The following is a 22,325-nucleotide window of genomic DNA, read 5'->3' as shown; positions in this document are numbered from 1 at the left end:
GGGTAGCTTTTTATCTGATGCTTTCAGTAAATATCGATTGAGCCACTGCTGTGTCCTAGCTCCCGTTGGAGGTTCTGGGACACAGCAATGAAAGGAATGGACGAGCACCCTCACGAGTTGACGTTCTAAGGGAGACACAGGCTTGAACAGCAGTAAGTAAAAGACACAGGCTGCCGGGCCCTGGTCCGGACTGTGGGGTGGGACTGTGGGGTCGGGCTGAGGTGTGGCCCTGCGCTCCACAGAACAGGGTCGGCGAGGTCCTGATGAAGACATGCCATGAGGCAGGGCTGCAGTGCAGAAACCAGGCAAGGCGCGTTCAGGACGCGTGCAGGTGCCTCGGCCCTGGGCAGGCGCAGGCGCAGGCGCAGTGTGCTCCAGCAGCACCTGCTCAGCCAGCTGAAGCGGGAGGTCAAGCTCCGGATCGGGTGCAGAGGCCGAGGCTCCCTTTGGTGGGTTCTCATGGCCCCTTGGAGGGATCTGGATGAAGGGTGAAGACCCAGCTTACCTAGAAAAAGGGCAACTCCAGCTCCTGGCGGGATGGACATAGGGAGTGGTCGGGATTTCTCGGGAACAGGAAGTGCTGCTGGTGGTGTGCTGGGAGGTGCTCCTGATCAACACCTGTGGGCAGGTAGGGGGCTGCACTTGGGCAGGGCAATGAATGAGCCGTGGAGCCGGCTCAGGTGAGCCCCTGCCGGGCATTCTGAGGCTCTGCATCTGTCCAAGGCCCCAAGAGGCAGGGGCTGCCCACATCAAGAGGCCCCAGACCAGGCCCTCTCAGAGAGCCCCGGGACCTCAGGCAGGGCACCTCCTTCATCTGAGCACAGAACTCCACTGGGTCCATCAGCGGGCAGCATTCACAGCCCCAGGGGCTTAGTGCCCTTCAAAGGAGGCTCTGGCCTGCAGTGCGAGGGATCCAGTGTTTGCAGTGGTAGTGTGCTGGCCCTTCCTGGCCTCCTGCAATCGGGAGCGCCTGGGTCTGCATGTTTTTTGGACTGGAATTGAATCCAGGGCGCTTTACCACTGAGCTACACCCCAGGCTTTTTGAGGCAGGGTCTTGCTAAGTTACCCGGGCTGGCCTTGAACTTGAGATCTTCCTGCCTCATCCCCTCCAGTAGCTGAGATTACAGGATCGTACGCATCTGCTGCTGGTGTGGGGCAGGGTCTACCTAAGCTGCAGGAATCCGAGCCTAGGAACGTGCTGCGGCTCTTAATGGCAGGCCATGCCCTCAGCAGACCCCAGCAGCCCACCACCGACTTCTTCCCTCCTCGTCTCATGAATGTGAAGAGGGAAATGCACAGAGGAACGTAATGAGTGAATGTACGAGTAGGATTTATTCCAGTGCAAACAGAAACAGAAACCCTGCAGAAGAGGGGACCCCACAAGAGTTACCACTTGTGTGTTTATGTAGCACTTGGGTGAATGCTGTTAGTCTAAATTTATGCTAATCAGGATTTGGAAAAGTACTAAGCTGTTGGTTAAAATTCATGGTAATCAGCGTTTGGGAAAGTACTACACTATGGGATAAAATTTATGCTGACTAGGTTTTGGAAAAGGACTAACTTTAGTGGTTAACCCTTGAGTCTGACCTTCAGGTCTTCCATTTTCTCACTGTTTGCTAAAATCTGCTTCCCAGGAGGTTGAGGTTAGTGGGTGGTGGATGCTTGCAGGTGCTCTGGGTTGCAATGCATCCACACCTTGGGCTGGCCTGCTATGGAACAAGAGCCCCCTGCCTTGTGTGGGTGGACACAGAAGCCACCTGTCATGGGGGTCAGGGGACTCGGACAGGAAAGCATTTACTTGCTGGCCCAAAGGCAGGGCAAGTTGGGTCCTCCTGGGATTGGAATTGCCAGCCTCCACCCTGAGCAGGTGGAATATGTTCCTGTCCCGCAGGTGCCGTGGAACCTGGGCCCGCTCAGGCTTGACCACCAACTTCTCACAGTTCTGTGGTGGGACCTCTGCACTTGGGTGGCCCCAGACCAGGCTCTCCATTCCAAGGCCTGGCCAGCACCCACCTCCAAAACTTTCCTCTTGGGCCAATGGGGTGGTGCCCCCACTACAACCCACAGCCTCCAGTATCAGGGCTCTGAGGCACTGAGCTACCTGTGCGCCACTGGCGCTTCCCTAGTAGCACAGCAGGGTGCCCCAGCCTCTGCGGTCCAGCCCCCTGCATCGCACCAGGTCCATTCTGCATGCAGAACTCTGTGTGGAATACGGAGCTGCTCTCCTCCACCTGAGGAATGCCAGTGGAAACTGCAGGAACCAGCTCGGAAACTTCACCCTGATGTCCTGGCCCCTACAGGGACCGCCAGAGGACCTGAGCCGTGCGCAGAGAGTCGGGCGCCCAGTCTCAGGTGCACCTGTGCTGGCGCCCTAGGGGCCTGGCACGTGAGAAAGCCCCGGCACCGCCCCCCTCGCTGGCCCCCGCCCCCGCCACGCAGTGGCTCCCGATGCGTCCGCAGGGCGGTCAGCACTGCGCCAACCAGCTTGGCGGAGGCCTGGACGCGTGCTGAAGTTGAGAAGGCCAGGATCTCGCGGCCCAGAGCCCTGGTCGGCCCTGGCTGCCTCTGTTCCTGACCTGCTGACCTCCTAGCCTGGGCTGCCGTGCCCGGGGGCACCCCTAGGAGCTGCCCGAGGAGGCCGTGGCCTCCGGCCTGCGCCCAGCGCTCTGGTGGCAGTGGTGGATCAGCGAAGAGCAACACGTGGGTGAGGCTGCAGCGCCACCGGGCAGGAACTGCATGGGCACTGGGTGCGGAGGGACCTCGTGGCCAGTGCCAGGCTCTGCTGCCCCCGCCCCATCGCTGCTGGCACCCGCGAGGTGATGAAGGGGACTGGTGCCGCGTGACCCCCTCCCCACTGCGAGGCCGCCGGGGGCTGGGCAGGCGGGGCATCCGAGCTGCACCCCAGGTCCCCAGTCGAGGCGTCCTGCGGAGGGCGTGGTGGACTGAGTTCCCGCAGTTGCCTCCGTTGTTTCTCCAGGTCTGCACAGACAAGAGGCCCGCCTCTTTTGTGTCTCAGCTCTGGCTCGTGGTCAGCTTTGTCAAAGCAGGAGGCTGGGCTTGGGAAGGTGTCTAGGAGCATGCCAGTTGTGGTCAGCCCTGCCCCCAGTGGCTCTTTAGCCAAGTTGACACCTGAAGCCACCGCTGCTCCCACCCTGCTAGCCTGACTGGTGGGTTGAGGTGTTCACCCCCAGCTGTGTACACCCAAAGCCAAGCAGGACACTGGGAGGTGAGGGGATGGTCAGGCCTCACCCACGGTGTGATCAAGGTCTTGGAGGGACATGGTGCCCAGGCTCTCCCCTGCCAGCTGCCAGGCTTCCACAGGCTGGAGTGTGTGCACCGTCTGCCGAAGATTGGAAAGGCTACCATTGAGGGGGTTGAGGGGGGAGGAGAGCAGCTGGGGCTCGGCCACAGAGAGGGGGTCGCCTGTTCAGCCTGGGGGCCACCCTGCAGGTCTGTGGGATCCCACATCCCGGGATTTCCAGGGCATGAGCTGTGTCTGAGCAAGCATCCAGAGGCTGCTTCCAGGCGCGTTCCTAAGGTCACTATGTGGCTTGAGCAAAACCCTTGCCTTCTCTGGGCTTCTGCCTTCCCATCAGCTGGAGGAGGCTCTGGGGGCAGTGAGCTGGGAGCCTCTCGGCTCTGACAGGCTGCCATTGCTCATTTCTCTCTAACTCACAGCCCAGACTTCAGCACCACGGACAGCGAGCCCGACACTCCCAGGGTGCTGCAGACCTGGGCTGAGCTGAGCCCACAGTCCAACGTTGAGACTTGACCCTTCTCACTTTCTGGCTGCCGAGAACACCCAGGGCATAGGTCCTGGGCATGTAGTGTCTGGTAGGTTCCCCTGGGGTTGCCCAGTGCTGCTGCCGCTGCCACCGAAAACCTGCACTGAGCCGCACGTGGTCCCCCAGGTCTCCCGCCTGCGACCGTGAGGCCTGACCTCCTAGACGGAAGTGTGGGAGGCCACGAGGAGGAGGGGAGGATGGGCAGTCTCGACCTCTGCCCCAGAGGCAGTGGTCTGTGGGTCCCAGGAAGAGCGAGCACCCTGGGATCTTGAGGTAGAGCACGAGTTTATTTATTTGAGATCTAATTTTTTCATGTAAGCACTCAGTGCTATAAAATTTTCCTCTTAGAACTGCTTTCACACTGTCCCAGAGATTTTGATATGTTGTATTTCTGGTCTCACTTGTTTTAAGAATTTCTTAATTTCTATATTCTTCATTGAGTATTGTTCAGTCTTCATGTGTTTATATGGTTTCTATTATTTTTCTTGTTGATTTCTAGTTGATTCAATTTTGATCTGATAGGATACATGGTATTATATTGATTTTTTTTTTAGATTTGCTAAGGTTTTCTTTGTGGCCTACAATATGCTCTGTTTTGGAAAAAGTTCCACATGCTGCCGAGAAGAAGGTAAATTCAGCTGTTTGGGGGTGAAATATTCTATAGATGTCTGTTAATTCCATTTGTTTTATAGTGTTATTTAGGTTGGAAATATCTTTGTTGATTTTATGTTTTGATGACCTATTGCTGATAAGGGTGTGTTGAGATCACTCAGTATTATTGTGTTGTCTAGCTGGGATTTAATATCATGGAGTATTTTTAAAATGTGATTAGGTGCAGTGGCATTCGAGACACATTTACTATTGTTATGTCTTCTTGTCGGCTTATTACCTTTACCAGGATGTAGTGACCTTCTTTGTGTCTTCTGATTAATTTTTGCTTGAAATCTGCTTTGTCTGCTTTGTCAGATGTAAGAATAGCTACTCCTGCTTATTTTCAGGGTCCTTATCTTTGGAACATTTTTTCATCTTTTACCTTCAGTCTGTGGTATCTTTGCTGTAAGATGAGTCTCTTGTAAGTAGCATATTGTTGGATCTTGTTATTTTGATTCATTCTGCTAATCTGTGTCTTAATTTGGAGTTGAGACTGTTGACATTCAGCATTAGTATGAATATGTATTTGTGGTTTCCTGCCATTTTTTTTTTTGCTATATTTTATCTTGATTCTCATTTAATGGATTTTTCTTCTATTTAACTTCCTCTATGAGCTTTGTGAATTGTTTTTTAGTTCCTTTGTGTGCAGTTTAAATTTGAGTATTCTTTGTAGTGCTGGGTTGGTATTCATGAATTCTTTTAGTTTATTCTTGTTTAAAGTTTTTATTTCCCCCTTGAAACTGAATTTTGCTGGGTATAATAACCTTGGCTGGTGTTTGTTTTCCTTTAGGGCTTGAAATATCTCATTCTAGGTCCTCCTTTATTTTAGAGTTTGAATTGAGAAAGCAGATGTGAGCCTTATTGGTTTGCCTCTAAATGTGACTTAATGTTTGTCTCTTGCAACTTTTAATGTTCTTTTCTTTATTTATATGTTAGGCATTTTGATTATTTTGATTATGAACATTTTGGTGTATGTTGGAGAGCTTTTCATTTGACTGTTCTGATCTGTGTCTGTTTGGGATCCAATAAGCCTCTTGCATGTAGATGTCTGTCTCAGTTTTCCATAACTGTCTCATTGAACATGTTCTTTATGCCTTTAGCTTGTACCTCCATGTTCTCTTCTGTTCTCAGGTTTGCTATTTTAACTTTGTCTCAGAGTTCTTGTATTTTCTGGTCATGTTCTACTATTTTCCCCCTTTTTTGCATTTTGTGTACTCAAGTTCATATACCCTGTCTTCAGGGCCTGAAGTTGTTTCTTGAAAGGCTGATGTTCTATTTTCTATACAATATGATCTGTTAGAGATGCTTTCAAGTCAATTTTAATTTGATTAATGCCTCTCATTTCTAGGAGTTCTGCTTGCTTTCTTTTCACTGTTACTATTTAAATTGATCTTTCATCTCCTATATTTACTGTCTTAATTCCTTCCTTAGATCTTCTTTTAGTTCATTGAATGTTTTAATAATCATTTTATTATCTTTTTCTGCGATTTTGTCACTTGAATGTCAGTGTGAACCTTTGTTGGGGGATTGTGGATTTTGTGGGGAGATCTGTTTGTTTCCTCATGTGTTAGAAGCCTTGGACTTGTGCATCAGTTGAGATGGATTCCCCTTTCTCTTTTTTATGTGTGTCCTTTTGAGTGTGATTATCTCGTTTGTTCTGGGACTTCTTTCTGTGTTTGATATGTGAGTAGATGCCACTGAGTGGGACCTGAGATCCCTTCCTGGTCCTGGTTGCCAGTTTGGGGCTTTTGTCTCGTCAGTTCTTTGAGTTGGAGCAGCATCAGGGCTCAGGCGGGTGAGATTGTGTGTGGGGTGAGGTTGACTGTTGCCTGGTTGAGATGTGAGTGTTTTTCCGCTGCGGGATCTCTGTAACCTTCAAGTGTTCCAATCTCTTTACAGCCCCTCTGGGATGGGGCGTCAGGAATGTCAGCAACAGGTGTACAGCTTTGTGTTCAATGTCTGGCGTCTACTTTGACATCTGTAACACTACTTGCCACCTAATAGGAATGGTGGGGTCAGCATTGAACAACAGTACCCAAAATAAAATAATAAAAACAAAAACATGAACTAGTTCAGGAATTCAACAGCAGGTGTCTACTACATTGTCTGGTATATGAATACTCACCCCAACTTGAATGGGGTGGGAATTGCATAGTCTACTCATTAGTTTGGTTTTTGCTCTTCTGTTCTTTGCATTAAAGTTTAGGTGAAGACCGAGCATCGTTAATTTCTGTATGGAGCAAGGTGCGCTTTTGGTGGGGTTTAGTTCAGCAGCAGAGTCTCTAACCTGTGAATTTTAGTGTCCCTGAAGGTTCCCAGCACCTCACAGAACAGGATGAAACAAATGATAATAACAATTGTTACAAATAATACTCAGCCTTAAAGTAAATACCAGGTCCTACTATGACCTTCCAACATTAGTCACCACCAAAGAACAGGAATGGTCGATCTGGCTTTAAAGCATCCAGCAGGTGTCAACTATATCATCCACAGCAGGAATGGCTACAGCAGCACTAAGGGTGGGCCAGGAGTTAGATAAGCCAATTAGTTCTGAAAAATGGTAAAAAATACAATTGATTAGGGGAAATAATGTGTTGGGAAGTTAGGAAAGAGTTCACCATTTCACAAAGTAAACAGAGAGAATGCAGAAGAGATGGAGTAGGTGATGTTTGTAAGGTAGGAGGAAAACAGAAGAAGCAGAATATTGGGAGGCGGGGAGAGAACAAGGAAATTTGGCTGGTAGCAGGAGAAGAGGAGAGAGAAAGAGAAATAAACAAGTGAAAATACTGCAGAACTAAACCAAAATATACAAACCCCAAACTCGAGCCCTCCAAAGACAAGGCAAGGAAAAACAAATGCAGTAAAAAATGCTAAAAGTGAGAGAAAAAGAAACAAATAAGTGTATGTATATATGTCCCTGAACCAGTCAGCACAGCAGGAATTCACACACACACACATACACATACCCAGACACATACACACAAGCACACACACATACATACACAAGGACAGACACGTACACACATACAGACACAAACACAAACACAGACATATACACACAAACACACACATGCACACACAGACACACACAAACACACAGATACAGACAAGCACACATATACAAGCAAACTCAGAGACACACACATACACAAACACAGACACAAGCACACACATACACATACACAGCACACACACACAGACACAAACACAGACACACAAGCACACACACATACACATACACACAAACACACAGACACAAACACAGACACACAAACACACAGACACAGACACACAAGCACACACACATATACATACACACAAACACACAGACACAGACACAGACACACAAGCACACACACATACACATACACACAGCACACACACATACACAAACACAAACACACAAACACAAACACACAGACACATACAAACACACACACACACACACACACACACACACACAAGGAAATATAAAAAGCCTCCTAATGAAGAATGGAGGCGCTGTCTCCACAGAGGTGGTCAGAATAGTCGGCCTATGGGGTGGTCGCCGTCCAGGCCCATCTTTCCTTCCGGAGCTTCCAGGTCAGGTCCTGGCTGAGGGAGGGGTGGGCTGGTGACCCCTTGCGGCTCTCCTGTTGCTCTCTGAGCTGCCCGCATGGCCCAGGATTGAAGCTTCCCCCTCTTGGCAGGCCGTGGTGGGTCCGACGCAGTCTGGCATCTGTCCATACAGAGCGGCTGGGCACACGCCCGGGTGGAGCTCCTGCTGCGTTGTGAGGGGAGCTCCAGCAGGTGGCGCTCCGGGGCTTCCATGGGTGGTGTCTTCTTTAGAGCCCTTGGGTCCACCGGCCCTGGGGCTAGACAGTGGCCCATCTCTGCTCCTCAGGCTCTTCCACCTCAGGCTTATCTAGGGCTTTAGCGAGTTGTGCATCCCTGTGATCAGATGCTGGAGATGATCAGCTCAGAGGAGGAAAGGGTTGGACTGAGGATGTGTGGTACTTGCCTACCACCCCCAAGGCCCTGGGTTCGAATTTCAGCAGCAAAAAATAGAAAGAGGAGCGGTTTGTTAGGGCTCACAGCGTCCGAGGCTCCAGCCCAGGACTTACTGGCCCTGTAGCTTTGGGCCTGGGGGAAGCAGCAGCTTCGGGCGGGAGCTTGTGTTGGAGCCAGGCTGCGCCCCTCACAGAGGCTGGGAAGCGAGACGGCAGGGGCTGGTGGGATCCAGCCCTGCAGCGTGCCTGGTGGCCCGAGGCCTCAGCAGGCCCTGCGTCTGAAAAGTTTCCCGCCACCCACCAAGGACCAAGCTTTAACACAGGGCTTGGCGACCTTCAGACCCAAACCGCAGCGTCTGTCTGGTGGATAAAGCGTGGATCTCAGTGTCCGTCCACTGACTCATGCACACACTGACCATTGCCTGCGGCGGGCTGGGCTCCGACCTCAGAGCCAGAGACCCCCTGGAAAAGGAGAGCGAGCTCGTCTCTCGGAAGATCACCCGCATGGGAAAGCCATCAGAAGGCCGCATGTCGGGGGGCCGATTAGGATTTTCCTGATGACTGGGGGGGTCCGTCATCCTGCTTCCGGCCCATTTGTATTTCCTTCTGGGTGAGGATATCCCGTATCCCCTGTGCATTTTTGGGTCAGATTTTATTATTATTGATTTAGAAACTGGATCCCTTGACCGTGGGCGCTCGTCCTGCTCGAGCCACATGTTAGAGAACTTCCTCCCGTCCACCCGTCTTTGGCTCTCGCGCTGCCCTTTGCCAGGTGGCGGTCACGCAGGAGTCCACTCTGCTTTCCTGATGGGTCTCAGGCCTGTCTTTCTGTTCAGTGGTGGGCCACACCAGAGCCTCGTGCCCGCTGGGCCTGCGCGCGGCCACCGAGCTGCGCCCCCTGCTCCACGTCACTTAGAGATGCGCCCTCGCTGGTCCAAAATCTTAGACACCTCGTCCTGTTTTCTTTTATTTCGTGCTTTGGATTTAAATGTGTCGGCGTGTGCGTTTCCCCCTGAACGCAGATACCTGGTTCCCCTCACCCTTTCTTCCGTATTCACCGATTCCATTCTGCTTTGAAATGCTGCCTGCGTTGTAGCGAACGCTCAGATTTATGACGACATTTCCTCGTATTGAAGTTTGAAGCATCGCGTGTGCCCGGTTCCGTCGCTGGGCTTGGGTCTCTGCGGTCACTGCTCGGCTGTCTCTGCCCCCACCACACCACTGTCACTTCCAGAGCTTTAAAATACGTTTCGATGGGTCCACCAGGGCTGCGTCTTGGAGCTCCGTTGTCTGACTTGGCTCTTCTTGCACATTTATTTATCTTTGTGACGTTTACAAAGTGCCTGAAAAGCCTGGAGACCTTGTGGGGACTTGGTTGGAATTACGTTTTGCACCCAGCTCTTCGTCCCTTCAACCTTTGCTGACACGAGACGTTTCCACTTGAGTGAGAGGTGCTGGTGCTGGCTGGCATTCACATCTGGGCACCTGGTGGTCAAGGATCAAGGGGGGACAGCAGCCTGGGAGGGGACAGCAGCCTGGGAGGGGAGCGTGAGCCGAACCTCAGGGGGCGGGGCAGGTGCACAGGAGGCAGGCGGGGGCAGAGGCCAGGGTGCGTGGGGCCCGGGGAGGCTGCTGCTGTGGCCCCTGGGGTTCCCGACAGGGTGTGAGGGCGGCTCCCTGTGCTGCTCCTGAAGTTACAGACCAGGGGAGCGGAGCTCGGAGCCACAGACCAGCTGCCCTTGGCCGAGGCCTGAGCAGCGGAAGCCTGGATCAGGCAGAGGCCGCACGCGGCAGGGCGGGGGTGGCCGTGAGGGAACAGGGTGCGGGGCAGTGCTGGGGCTGGTCCTTCCTGAGTGGGAGGCGTGGGCAGACTGGAAGGGGAAGGGCAGGAGGCAGGGGCAGGGGCAGGCTCACCCCCGGTGGGCAGGGCGGCCGTCAGCGGGACCCTTCCTCAGGGCTCTGACTTCTGCTCCGCAGTTGTGGGCTGGCGCTGTGGGGCTCTGGCTGCAGCGGCTGCCCTGCTGCCATCTGGGCACCGTGAGACTTGCCGAGGTGGAGGTGCCGTGTGCCAGCACATCCCAGGCTCTGCCTCCTGGCCTTGGCCCCGTGTGTCCCACCCCAGCTCCCCCTCCGGGTCCCAGCCCCAGGGCCCTGCTCTCAGCTCTTCCCGCACGTTTGGCTCCCGGAGAGGTGGGTTGAGCGGCCCCTGACGGGCCCGTGTGGGGCTTCAGGGGTCTGGCAGTGGGCGGGAGAGCCTGCTGGGGCCTCGAGGCCCACCCTGACCCTCCCGTGGGCCCCAGGAAGCGGCAGCCCCCACCTCTCTCCTGGCCCTTAGACCCTCCAAACTGCCCCCCTCTGCTGAGTCCGGCACCTTGACCGGGGCAGGCTTGCTCCCCCTTCGGGCAGTCTATGGACACTGACGAACAGATGCACAGATGACCTGCAGACCTGAGCCGGCTCTGGAGAGGGCACACGTACGGCAGAGCCGGACTCTGTGAGCAAACCGTGACTTCAGCAAGTCCTCTACTGGCCTGTCTTGGACCATCTGGGCTGCTGTGACCAAGTGCCGCCCGGGGCTTGTCAGCAGCAGACCTGGGTCTGTCCTGCCTCTCAGGTGCAGGGCTGAGACCAGGGGTCAGGACCGCCAGGTTGTGGTTGCAGATGGCTCCCCTCTCTCTGTGTCCTCCCTTCCCTGAGTGAGAGAGAGGCTGGGGACTGGGAGCTCCCTTACGGGGCACTGACCCCTTCTGTGAGGCTCCACCCTCCTGACCCGTCGTAACACCATCACCTGTGTGGTTAAGATCTCACCCTGTGAACTCGGGGCCACCGCCATCCAGTGACAGCCGTGCCTCTCTCGGGCACTGTCCGGCTGTCCCTCCACGTCCACAGCCATCGCCCTGCCTGTGAATGGCAGGGTGCTTGTGAGCACAGGAAGTCCTGCCTTTCTCTGCTCCTTTTGCCGTCTCACCTCCCCACAATGGTGCCGGCTCCTGGAGGCCAGCACCTGGCCCCTCCTGCGCTGCCCTCTGCAGCCCCTGCTTCTTTCTTCCTTCTTCCTCCTCCTCTTCCTCCTTCTGCTGGAGGAACGACACTGTGCTCTGTATGCTGATTGGTGCTTAAAAGCTGGGGTCACCCCGGGGGACATTGCCATGCCCACCACAGCCAGCCTGGGAGACCCTACCACACTGTCCTCTCTGGCTGTGGTCAGCAGCTTCTTGCACCAACACACAGATAGAAAGGACTCCAGGAAGCAGGCCCTGGGCTAGGGACTCCCGAAGCTGAGAGGGGGCTCGGGCACCGAGCTGTGGCATTCAGACCAGGCACTGTTCCCGTAGGAGGAGGCTAGGTGGACACAGTCCAGAGTTCCCTAGCAGCCCCTGCGAGATCTTATTTCTCTAAATTGAAAACTCTCTGTGATTTCTATGGTGTAATTCATCAATGCCATTTATAAAAGATTCAGATAGCCCAGACTTGTGACAGTACCGATTTTGTGCCAGTGATAACTGCTTCCAGAGAATCCAGCAGACCGAACAAGTTGGTATGTTTAGCTATGACCTGGTAATTCATCCCTGTTCTCCTGACACTTTCCCAACATTCAGACTCGAAGTCTTGTGTCCCGGGAATCCCTCAGGACGGGGAAAACAGAAAGGTGTTCACCCTACCCAGCGGCCACGCCACAGAAAGTCTCCATGCGTGTGCAAAGTACTCTCATGACCGTTCACACCCACGGGCCCCTGGCCTGTTTACTAAGGTCCAGGTACCGCAGCCCCTTCCCTCTCCTGGGGAGCACCGGGGCCTCCGGTGCCCACCCACCCTGGACGCTCTGTTGGAGGGAGAGGGATGGGTTGTAAATGAAGTGGAGTAAACGTTGAAGTTGAGGGAGATGCCGGCAGCTTATGCAGAAGAAGAAAGGAGGGTGGAAAGGGCAACCATGACGATGGTCTCGGAACTCAGAGGCCAGAAAAGGTGCTTCAGGTAAATAATGAGAATAGCTTTATTTTCCGAGGAAGGAAAGTCTCAGTGGAGGAAGTCGGGAGGTCGGGAACCGGGCTCTGGTGCCATCACCTGGGTGCTGTGTGACCCTGGATGAGGCTCTGCATCTCGGTTTCCCTCTCTCTGAAATGGGAGCAGCGAGTCCTCGGCGGCCCACGCAGAGGATGCCGGGACCAGGCAGCAGGTAGAGAGCCCTCCACCTCCACACCACGCCAGGCACTGCCGTGGTCACTGAGGCCTGGTCCACACCGCACCAGGCACTGCGGTGGTCACTGAGGCCTGGTGAGGGAACACGCCACGCGCAGCCAAAGGGACTAGCGTGTCCCTCACCCTTGCCCAGGGAGACTGATAGCAGACATCCGGGGACCCCGCAGGCCCGGGCACTAGATTCTCTGAGAGTAGGACCCGTGCATCCGTTGTCCTGAGTTCACCCTGGGAATTTGGGGGCGAACCATCCGGACTTGGGCACCCAGGGCCAGGGTGCTGCTGGACAGCAGGGGGCGCCACTCACTCAGCAATGCAGACGGGGCCGCTGGGGGTCCAGCCTAGAAGGCGAATGGGGCCCATGGCAATCAGGCCCCTCTGGAAACCATCAGAAAGGGCCCCGGAGAGCAAAAGGGCGCACACTGTGCTGGGCATTGGAAGTTCCCCTGTGGTAATTTTGAAATGCACAGAAGACCATTCTGAGGTCTGCAGCTCAGTGAGCAGGTCCGCAGTGCTGCCTCGCAGCCCCTCTGAGGCCGCAGCAGGCTGCCTCTAGTTTAGCCTCCGGAGGGACTGAGGGACCTTCCAAGACATCACACACTTGTCATGCGCATTTCAAGTGGCAGAAGGGAGGCTCGGAGTGGCGGAGGTGGGATGTGAGTGGAGAAGCTGGGCTCACACCCCTGCTGGCCACCCAAGGCTTTCCCGCTAGGTGGGCAGAAGGGGCCCCAGAAATCCCTCTCTTCATGTGGAACATCGAGTCAGAGATTAGGACTTTGCACTTTGATATCAAATGTTTGAAATTAAAGAGGGGATTCCAGACCCCTCCCCACCACCTCGGGTCCCCTGCCACCTGTCTCTTCGTGTCTGGTCTTGAGACACATTCCTCCTGGAGACCAGCCGGCGACTTTACCCCGACCTGTAGACTCAGGAAAAGAAAGGGAAGTGAAGGCTTACGGGTAAGCCGAGGGAGCAGCGTGTGCCAGGGAGCGCCTTCTGCCCCGCACCCACGAGATGCCGGGTCCTCGGGCCCCATCTGCTGACTCAAGTGCCATGTCACATCACCCAGGTGGAGCATTTGCACCAGGAGCCTGGACTGGACACAGCAGCAGGCCAAACAAGCTGTTCAAGACCCAGGAGGACACGGTCACTCCACTCACAGAGCCTCCTACGAGGCTGGGAAGCCAGGTCCTCAGCTGTGTCTAGAAGCAGGAGAGGAGCTCGGAAAGCATGTGGGAAAATAGTCACTGGGAAAGTGAACGAGGACAAAGTGAGCCAAATGACACGGTCGTGGCGCAGTAAGGAAAGTCAAGGGCAAAACCTGGCAGAGCAGCGAGGAGTTCCAAGTAAGAAAGGAGGCTAGAAAAAGAGGCCTGGCCAGATCAAGTGAATCTCCAAAACCCAGCACTTCCAAACCAGCCAAAGCCTAACAGCCTGTACCAGGCCCACCAAACCCAACCCAAATAAGAAAATTCATCTTGAAGCAACCTCTCAGTGGAAATCAGATGACTTAGAAGAAGAGCCAGCAAATGACTCAGAAATGCCCCTTGAAGGAGAAAGTGAGCAGAAAAACAGAGGCATCCAAATAAAGCAGACCTTCTAGTTCAGGGTCTGGCCCAGCAGGTTTCTCGGATCTCTCAAGTCACATGCACGGGAGAACTGCAGATGCTGCTTCTGCTGGGATGGGAGGTGAGGCAGCCGGGTGTGTGTGTGTCTGTGTGTGTGTGTGTGTGTGCGCGCGCGCTCATGCACACATGCGCAGAGCTGAGCAAGAGAAACATGCAGCTGCCGGAAGCTGAGCGAAGGACTTCTCTGACTCCCAGCCTCCCCAGTCCTCAGCCCTGCTGCCCGTGGGCCCTGGCTGGGCTCCTGCAGTGCAGAGAGCGCCGGCCTGTGGGAGTCCAGAGTAAACACCAGGTGCTTCTCGCTGCAGGTGCTGCAGAGACGGAAGGAGACCCAGTCTGCTCGGAGCAGGAGGAGGGAGGGGTGCCCGGCGTGGCTCTTGAGCATCTCGCGGACTTGGGCTGTGTTCCCGAGTCCTGCAGGGAGCTTGCCCCTCACGCCTGGGCTGTGGGACCGCTTTTCCCTCTGTCTAGTGTGAAGGAGGAGCAGAGTCTCAGAACGCGAAAGGCCTGGACTCGACGCTGAGTGTTTCCTGGAGGCCCAGTGACCCTGGGCACAGGCCTTTTGGTCTTGGATTCCCTGCAGGTGGGGGAGGGGAATGCCAGTCTTGGTGTTCATGAAGGCGGGAGTTCCCGGGAGACCGTCTGGCATAGGGTCTGCAACAGTCCACGTCACTCCCACGGTGGAGCAGAAAGGGTGCCCAGGGAAGACTCCACGCCTGCCCACGTCCAGCAGTGGTGGGCGAGCAGTCTTTTGCCCCTGCCCTCGTGGAGATGCCCCCTTGGCCTGCTCATCGCCGCACCCTCCCGTGTTCACGGACAGCTGTGGTTGGAGTTTGCTGCAGCCCTGATTCGAGCTCCTGGATTGGGACTTGCTTTCTGCCTTGGGATTTTCTCCATCACAGTGGAAGTGGCTCCAGTCCAGCAGGAAAAACCTGGACGGGGTGGGAAGGGAGCCGAACACCCCAGAGTCATCCCCAACTGTGACTCCAGAGCGTGGCCCGGGCTCCTTGTCCTGGCTCCTCCGAGGTCCCCACTGTGGCAGAGGTCCGAGCAGCGTGTTCTGCGCCCGCTCCTGACTTTCACCCCCCTCTCTGTCTTACTCTTCCCACTCCCTTCTCCTGTTTCCTGGGTCCCCCAAACCTCCTGTGCCCAAGTCCTTGTCTCGGGCCCTGCTTTGGGAAGCCCACGTTAGACGCAATCTGGTTTCTCTGCCTTGGGTCAGGAGCCTACCTGGCTTTGTACTCTGCCTTCTGCTCCTCGAGCTGTGAGTATCTCACCCCAAAAGGGCACGTGACAAGGGCTTCCTTTGACTGAGCACATACTATGTGCCAGGCAACGCGGAGGGGCATCAGTACCCGGCCAGTACCACAGCCCTGAGGGAAACCCTTCCCCAAAGGCAGTGGTGCGGGATTCATGGGGGCAAGCACTCTACCTCCTCCTCCTTCATCGAGGGCGAAGGGAAGAACCAGACGGACTCCAGACGCGATCGCAAAGAAGGCCAGGCGGAGGGCCCTGGGTTCTGTTGCTGCTTCTCCAGCAGAGGAGGAAGGTCCTTGCCGGATGGCTCCTAGGCAGAGCCCCTCGGGAGCTCGTGGAAGTGCAGAGCTGGGTGCAGGTGGAGTCCGAAGAGCTATGGTGCACGCCTTTGGGAAGGGGAGGCAGGCGAGTCCAGGAGGAAGAAGTGGGCGAGGCTGGGAGCAGGCAGGGAGGAGGCCAAGTGGGGCTCGTCCTGGGGGGACACGGCTCGGCTTGGGGACGTTTAATGGCGTATTGAGGACAGACAGGCCATCTATGCTGGGACTTGATTAAGCATAAATTAATCAAGCATAAATGGCTGGGACTTGATTCCCCCCATGGCCTGAGTTAGGCAGCTGTTGCCGGGAGGGACGAGGTCCTCCCACATTCCTTCAGCAGGGGGCAGAGAGAGGACAGGCAGCAAGAGACAAGTCGCCCTTCCCAGGAAACAGGAGAGGAGAGGAGCAGCTGCTGCCAGCAAAGCAGCTCCCACGGGTTTCCCAGGGTGGAGGGGGGAGCCAGGAGCTTCTGTACGGGAAAGGGCCCGCTGAGCTCAGGGCTGGGGACACCCAAGGAGTGGACATGGAGTCAGCCTCTCGGGACGTCTCAGGCTGCCGGGGATCCCCAGGTGGGAGTGCCCTCTGCCTCAAGCTCTGCTCCAGCCAGCGGGTGGCCTCCAAGTCCACTCTGCCCCCTCCCAGAGCTGCCCGTCCCTTTTGGAGCGTGCCTTTTAAAAACGGGGTTTCAAATGTCTCCCACACTACTGCCAACGCGAGATGAGGTGCGCACAGAGCCATAGATACCCTCGTTATCTGCTCCAAAAATAGTTCTTTCCACGTTTCATTACCTTCGAAACCTTGTGTGGGTGACCCCACACACCAGCACACACACAGTCCTCCTGGGAACACACACTGAAGCTGCCCACGAGCCGCTCCTCTGCCTCCTGGTCAGGTACGGGTGGAGGTGTTGCCTGGACCCCCGTGAGGAACCAGAGATCACGTGGCTGAAAGGACACATGACAGCGTTGGAATTGTGTTAGGAAACAGCAGCCTGGGCTGTGTCCCTGCTGCTCACGTGCTGTCCAGCGAGACGCCCCCAAGTCCTTGGGGATCCAGCTGACGGGAGACACATCATCCTCCTTCCGTTCATTGACTAGCACTTCCCGAGTCCCTTTTGGGCATCCAGCACTGTTTTGGGCACTTGGGAGGAAATCCAGCCAAATAGCTGCTGCACTTGTGAAGTCGTGGGGGACAGAAATGAGCCTTAGCGCAGGTGAGTGCGGTGGGGACGGAGGGCCCAGAGTGAGAGGGCCCGGCGTGGCACCCGGAGCTGGGCTCTCAGTGACATGGATGTTAGTGACAATGACAGAACAGCTGGAAGCCCAGAGCATCGCAGCCTGCACTAGCGATGGCCACGGCCTGTGGACACCTGACAGTGATGCTTTGGCCTCCAGTCGCCGTGGAGGGCGCCAGGAAGCTGCCCTTGGCCAGGCTCTCCTCCCGGGTGCGGCTGCCCAGCTCTGTGCAGCAGTGCCAGGTCTTGAGAGCTGGCCTGAGCCTGTGCTGACTGCGCGGCTTCATTCAGCCTGCCTGCCGTCTCTGAGCGCCACCTGGTAACACCGTCACCGTGCCTCAGAGGAGGACACTGAGGCCCAGAATCACGTCACAGGGAATGGGAGCCGGATCCGCTGGAAGCCTCTGGCAACTCGTGGGACCCTGAGACGCTGGAGGGAGGGACCCCCAGGTGGGTCTGTGAGACCTGCTGCTCCAGGTGGCCCGCGATTCGGGGACCCCCCAGGTGGGTCTGTGAGACCTGCTGCTCCAGGTGGCCCGCGATTCCGGGACTGGGAAGGCAGAACGCAGAGGCCGCAACAGCAGGGGACATGAGAGCCAGCGTCTGCGGAGCCTGCCGAGCGCTGTGTCAATAATGACAGTGCCGTGTGGCTGTGTGGCCCTGTGTCAGGTGGGAGGAGAAGCACCGGTGTTCCGAGATGACCTGACGCACGAACATGATGTCCAACCCACAGGGAGGCGCCCGCGGTGAAACCAAACCAGACTCGTTCCCCACGCCAGCTCCTGTGAGAGTCCTTCTGTCCCCTTCCACCGTTAGAAAGCATCACCCTCCGAAGGTGGCATGGAACCCTGCCGAGGTCTCACCAGTGTAGAGCGCGCAACAGAGACGCCCCTCCTCTCGCCACCCAGGAAGGGTGGCCTGTTGCACTTTCCCGGGAATAGCTGTTGGGGCGTTAAGTCACGTACTTAGGCCTTTGGTTCTTGAGTTTTCCTTGCTCGGTCATTATTACTAACAACTAGCAATTTTAGTTAACTCCATTTTTAAAGTTTTTCCCTCTACTGGTTAGTTTGGGGGCTGTGAATAATATATGCAAGTTCTCTCTCTCTCTCTCTCTCTCTCTGTCTCTCTGTTTTATTCAGCTCTTTCACTGCTGTGACTAAAGGATCTGTCCAGCACAATCACAGAGGAGGAAAGGTCTATTTGAGGGCTCATGGTTTCAGAGGTCTCAGTCATAGAAGGCCGGCTCCATTCCTCAGGGCTCCAGGTGAGGCTGGACATCATGGCGGGAGAGCGTGGCAGAGGGAAGCAGCTCACATCATCAGGAAGCAGAGAGAGAGAGACTCCACTCTCCAGATATAAATATATACCCACAGCCACGCCCCAGGCCCACCTCCTCCAGCCACACCTACCACCCAGTTACCACCCATTAACCCCATCAGGGATCAATCCACTGATTAAGACTCTCACAGCCACTCATTTCTCCTCTGAACCTTCCTCCGTTGTCTCACATGTGAGTTTTGGGGGACACCTCGCATTCAAGCCCTGACACTCTTTCTCCCTCCCCCCTCCCCCCTCCTCCCCTCCCCTCCTTTCTCCCTCCCCTCCCCCTCCCCCTTCGCTCTCCATCTCCCTCCTCCCCTCCCCTCCTTCTCCCTCCCCTCCCCCTCCCTCCTGGGTCTCACTATTTGCCCAGGCTGGTCTTGAGCGGGTGGGCTGAGCAGTGGCCCCACCTCAGCCTCAGGAGTCACGGGGACCTGGGCGTGCACATGGCTAGACCTCTGTTTTTGACACAGACTTAGAGCAGTGGGGTCTCTTCTTCAACCAGAAGAAATGGTGGGCTGGTATCCTCCCTCTCCTGTGGTCTAGGACCCCCTGCTTCTCCCCTTGGGAGTTAGTTCACCCCAATGCTAGTTGTATCATCAGTCCCCTTGGCAGCCCCTCAGGGAGCCAGAACCCATAACTCCAGAGGCCACGGGGTGAGCCAGACCGTGGGCGTGTGCATGCTGGCCTCGGGTGGCCAAGTGGCGAGGGGCCAGGCCCGCCGCTGCCTGCCCGCGTGGTCCTGAGGCCCAGAGAACAGGGCCGTGCCTGGTGTCGGCCTGACCCCGCGGCTCGGCCCTGTCTAACGTTCTTCCTCTGGTTCTCTGCGTGCAGCTCGGATCTGAGCGTTCCCGGGGCGGTTCCTGAGGTCTGTGGCTCTCCACTCTTCCCCAGGGGCTCAGGAAGACCACCCGGCGTTTCGGCCGCTCTGCCACTGACCTGGGCCCTTCGCTGACGGGTTTCCTCGCTGTCTGAGGCTCGGGGACTTGCTGGTTCTAATAACTGTAGGATATTTGTGATGACGGTGGCAGACACTCCCCTGCTTCTCGCCTGCCGGAAACGATGACAGGTGCCTTGGGCACCAGCACTCCTGAGTGTCACTCAGTGGAGGCTCCTGGGCCTGGGTTCCTCCTCCTTCCACAGCTGAGGCAGGGCGACCCGGAGGCCACGCAGCTGCTGAGGGCGACTGGGCCCCACGCCCAGCCCGCGACCGGAGCTTGGCGCTTAGGCACCGCGAGGCTTGAGGCATTGTATTTGGTTTGGTTTACACTTTGCTTTTTTTGGTACCAGGGATTGAACTCGGGGTGCTCACCCCAGTCCTCTTTTGCGTTTGCTTTGATGGCGGTCGGTGACGCTAGTGCAGCCGTCCACGGTGCTTGGGGACAGGTCTGGCTTCCAGGTTCCTGCTCTCACACTGCTGGAGATCCATTAGCCAGGCATGTGGCTGCCCCAAGTGCGACTCCCCCACATCCGCCCTTGCACGTGAGCGTGGGAGAGCTGGCACCAGAGACTGTTGTGTGGCTGCGTCAGGGACCTTCCAAGCGGGCCAGAGCTTGAGCCTCCTGTGCCCTCTTCATTGTATCTTTCCACTGTCGGTGAGAGGACCGTGGAGGGGCCACTCCTTATGCATGGGGTGGTGGAGTGAGTGGTATCTTCTTTCCCCGAGTACTGCATGACAGGTCTCCACCGTTAGCCACCTGTGCATGTTCACATGAGCAAAGCATAACCTTCTTCTTGTTAAAGACTTTTGTGTTGCAGGAACAAAATACACGAGATCAGCTAACTTATAAAGTAGAGAGGTTTATTTGGCTTACAGCTGTGGAGACTGGAGGGTCCAAACACCTGTCACCAGCATCCTGGCAAGGAACCCCTGGCTGCACCATCACATGGCTGGGAAGCAGGATGGGAGCCAGCTTGGCCTCTTTTGCTCTAAGGGACTAACTCATTCCTGCACAATCAGGCCGCTTTGGAGATCAGCGTTGGCCATACATCAGGGAGGGTTCTGCTCCTCGAGGCGGGAGGGGGCTCTTGGTGCTAGAGGGACACTTCCTCGCGAGAGATTTGGGCGATTCGCGGGAGAACACAGCAGGGTCTTCACCACCAGCGCCGTCCCAGAGGACCTGGAACCGGTCAGCGGGATGGAGACAACTGATGAGGTCAACAGGGAGGTTTTACTGAAGGGGCGGCTCCTGCCCGCCACGCCAGCAGCTCCTGTGTGTCAGTAAATACGGATCCTGGAACGAGGTACCTGAGCCTTAGTCTCTCCCAGCTGCTTGAAAAAGCTGTGTGTCCCCGAGGATCAGTCGGAGGGAGTTCTTTTTTAATTATCCTAAATTATTAAGATTACCACTCAGTGGTGAGAGACGGCTTCCTATCGGACTCTCCGAAGTGCTTCGTTGTACTTAGTAATTTGCTCCAGCTTTATAAATAAACCTGGACACTGCCTGAGTCTCTTTTAAAACCCCAACGGGAATATGCTACTACCATAACTAAATCAATGACGCCACATTCCCCAGTCTATAAACAGGCTCAAGTGCTTGGTATGTATCCACTCATTATCCTTTAACAGCCCTACGAGGCCAGCGCTATCGTCATCCATAAATGGGGAGGCTGAAGCACAGAGAGGTTAAGAGAAGTGTCTCAGTCACACAGCCAGCAAGGAGCAGACCTGGGACTTTATCCATACTGCCTGTCTTTGCAGAGGTCATGTCCCAGGAAATGAGGAGGAGGTCAAATTGGTAAAGATGGTGTGTCATAGAATCCATGGGTGGCAAAAGCAGGTAGCTGGGGCAGGAGGGAAAAGTGAGATCATAGCTCCTTGGTTACGCCAGGTGGTAGGGGTCTCAGAAAGCGGGACGCTGAAGGAACAGTGTTCTAAAGGTCAGGAAAGGCTGGGAGGACTGCGTGTCCACTCAAGGGGCATGCCCACTGTCTGGGGGGGGAGCGTGGGGCTGGCAGGACCCCCGCAGGTGCTTCAGGGGAGCATCCACGGAAGCTGCAGCCAGGCACTGGGCCAGGCCATCGCTTCCTCTGCTCCGCAGGTTTAAGGGAGGTAGAGGGCCTCTGACTCGGGAGCCATCCAGCTTTGTCCTGGGAAGCTCTGCAGTAACCACTGGAGTGGGTGCTGAAAGTGCCTCCTTGACCATCTCACCCTGTGCAAGACCCCAGGACCCTTGCACAACTGCTCACGGAGTGGAGCTGTATTTTCGATGGTCAGGATGGATGGGGGCTCCCAGTTGGATTTGACGAGCTTTTCTGAAGGAAGAAATGGAGTCTAAGTGAAACAGGATTTGCTATGAGCCCAGTGGTTTTGAAGCTGGTGAGGCACATGGAGGTTCATGAAATAGCTTCACTTGCTTCCACCTCTGCTCATGCTAAAAATCTTTTCACAGAGACATGTTTGTTATTTCCTGCACACCCGAGACCGTGATTGTACATTCTGACCTGCAACAAACCAAAGGGAATGTAGTCAAGAGCTTCGTGTGTTGTATTTAAAACAGGAACCAGGGATCGCCAACACGTGAACACCTGGAGCTCGGGCTCGGCACAGAGGGGAGGGCCCTCGTCTTCGCAGCAGCCAATGCCTGCGTGGCCCCTCCTGACTTTCCCAACTCACCCAAGACTCCGGAAGACGGACGTTGTTATTCTCATTTTTGAAGATAAAAAACACGTTGTGATTTCCCCAAATTCCCAGAGAAATCAACAAGTCTCTAGAAAGTAAGCCCTGCACCTACTTCGCGAGCCACTCCCAGGGCCCTTGCACCGCGGCCGGGTGGGGTCATCATGGCTGAGTTTGCCTCAGTTGCCAGGGAGATTTAATGTCAGGTGGTTGTGTGGAAATTGATTTAAACTGGCATCCCATCCGGTGGTGCCTGCCCCCATTTCCCTGTTGCATTTTAAGGCGAACATTTCAGAGCTAAGTCCGGTTTGCAGAGGTCCAGGGACATGGG

This window comes from Sciurus carolinensis, chromosome 19 (assembly GCF_902686445.1).
Source record: "Sciurus carolinensis chromosome 19, mSciCar1.2, whole genome shotgun sequence".
NCBI classification, from domain to species: Eukaryota; Metazoa; Chordata; class Mammalia; order Rodentia; family Sciuridae; genus Sciurus; species Sciurus carolinensis.
The sequence above is the reverse complement of the archived record's forward strand: the minus strand, read 5'-3'. Positions refer to the sequence as shown.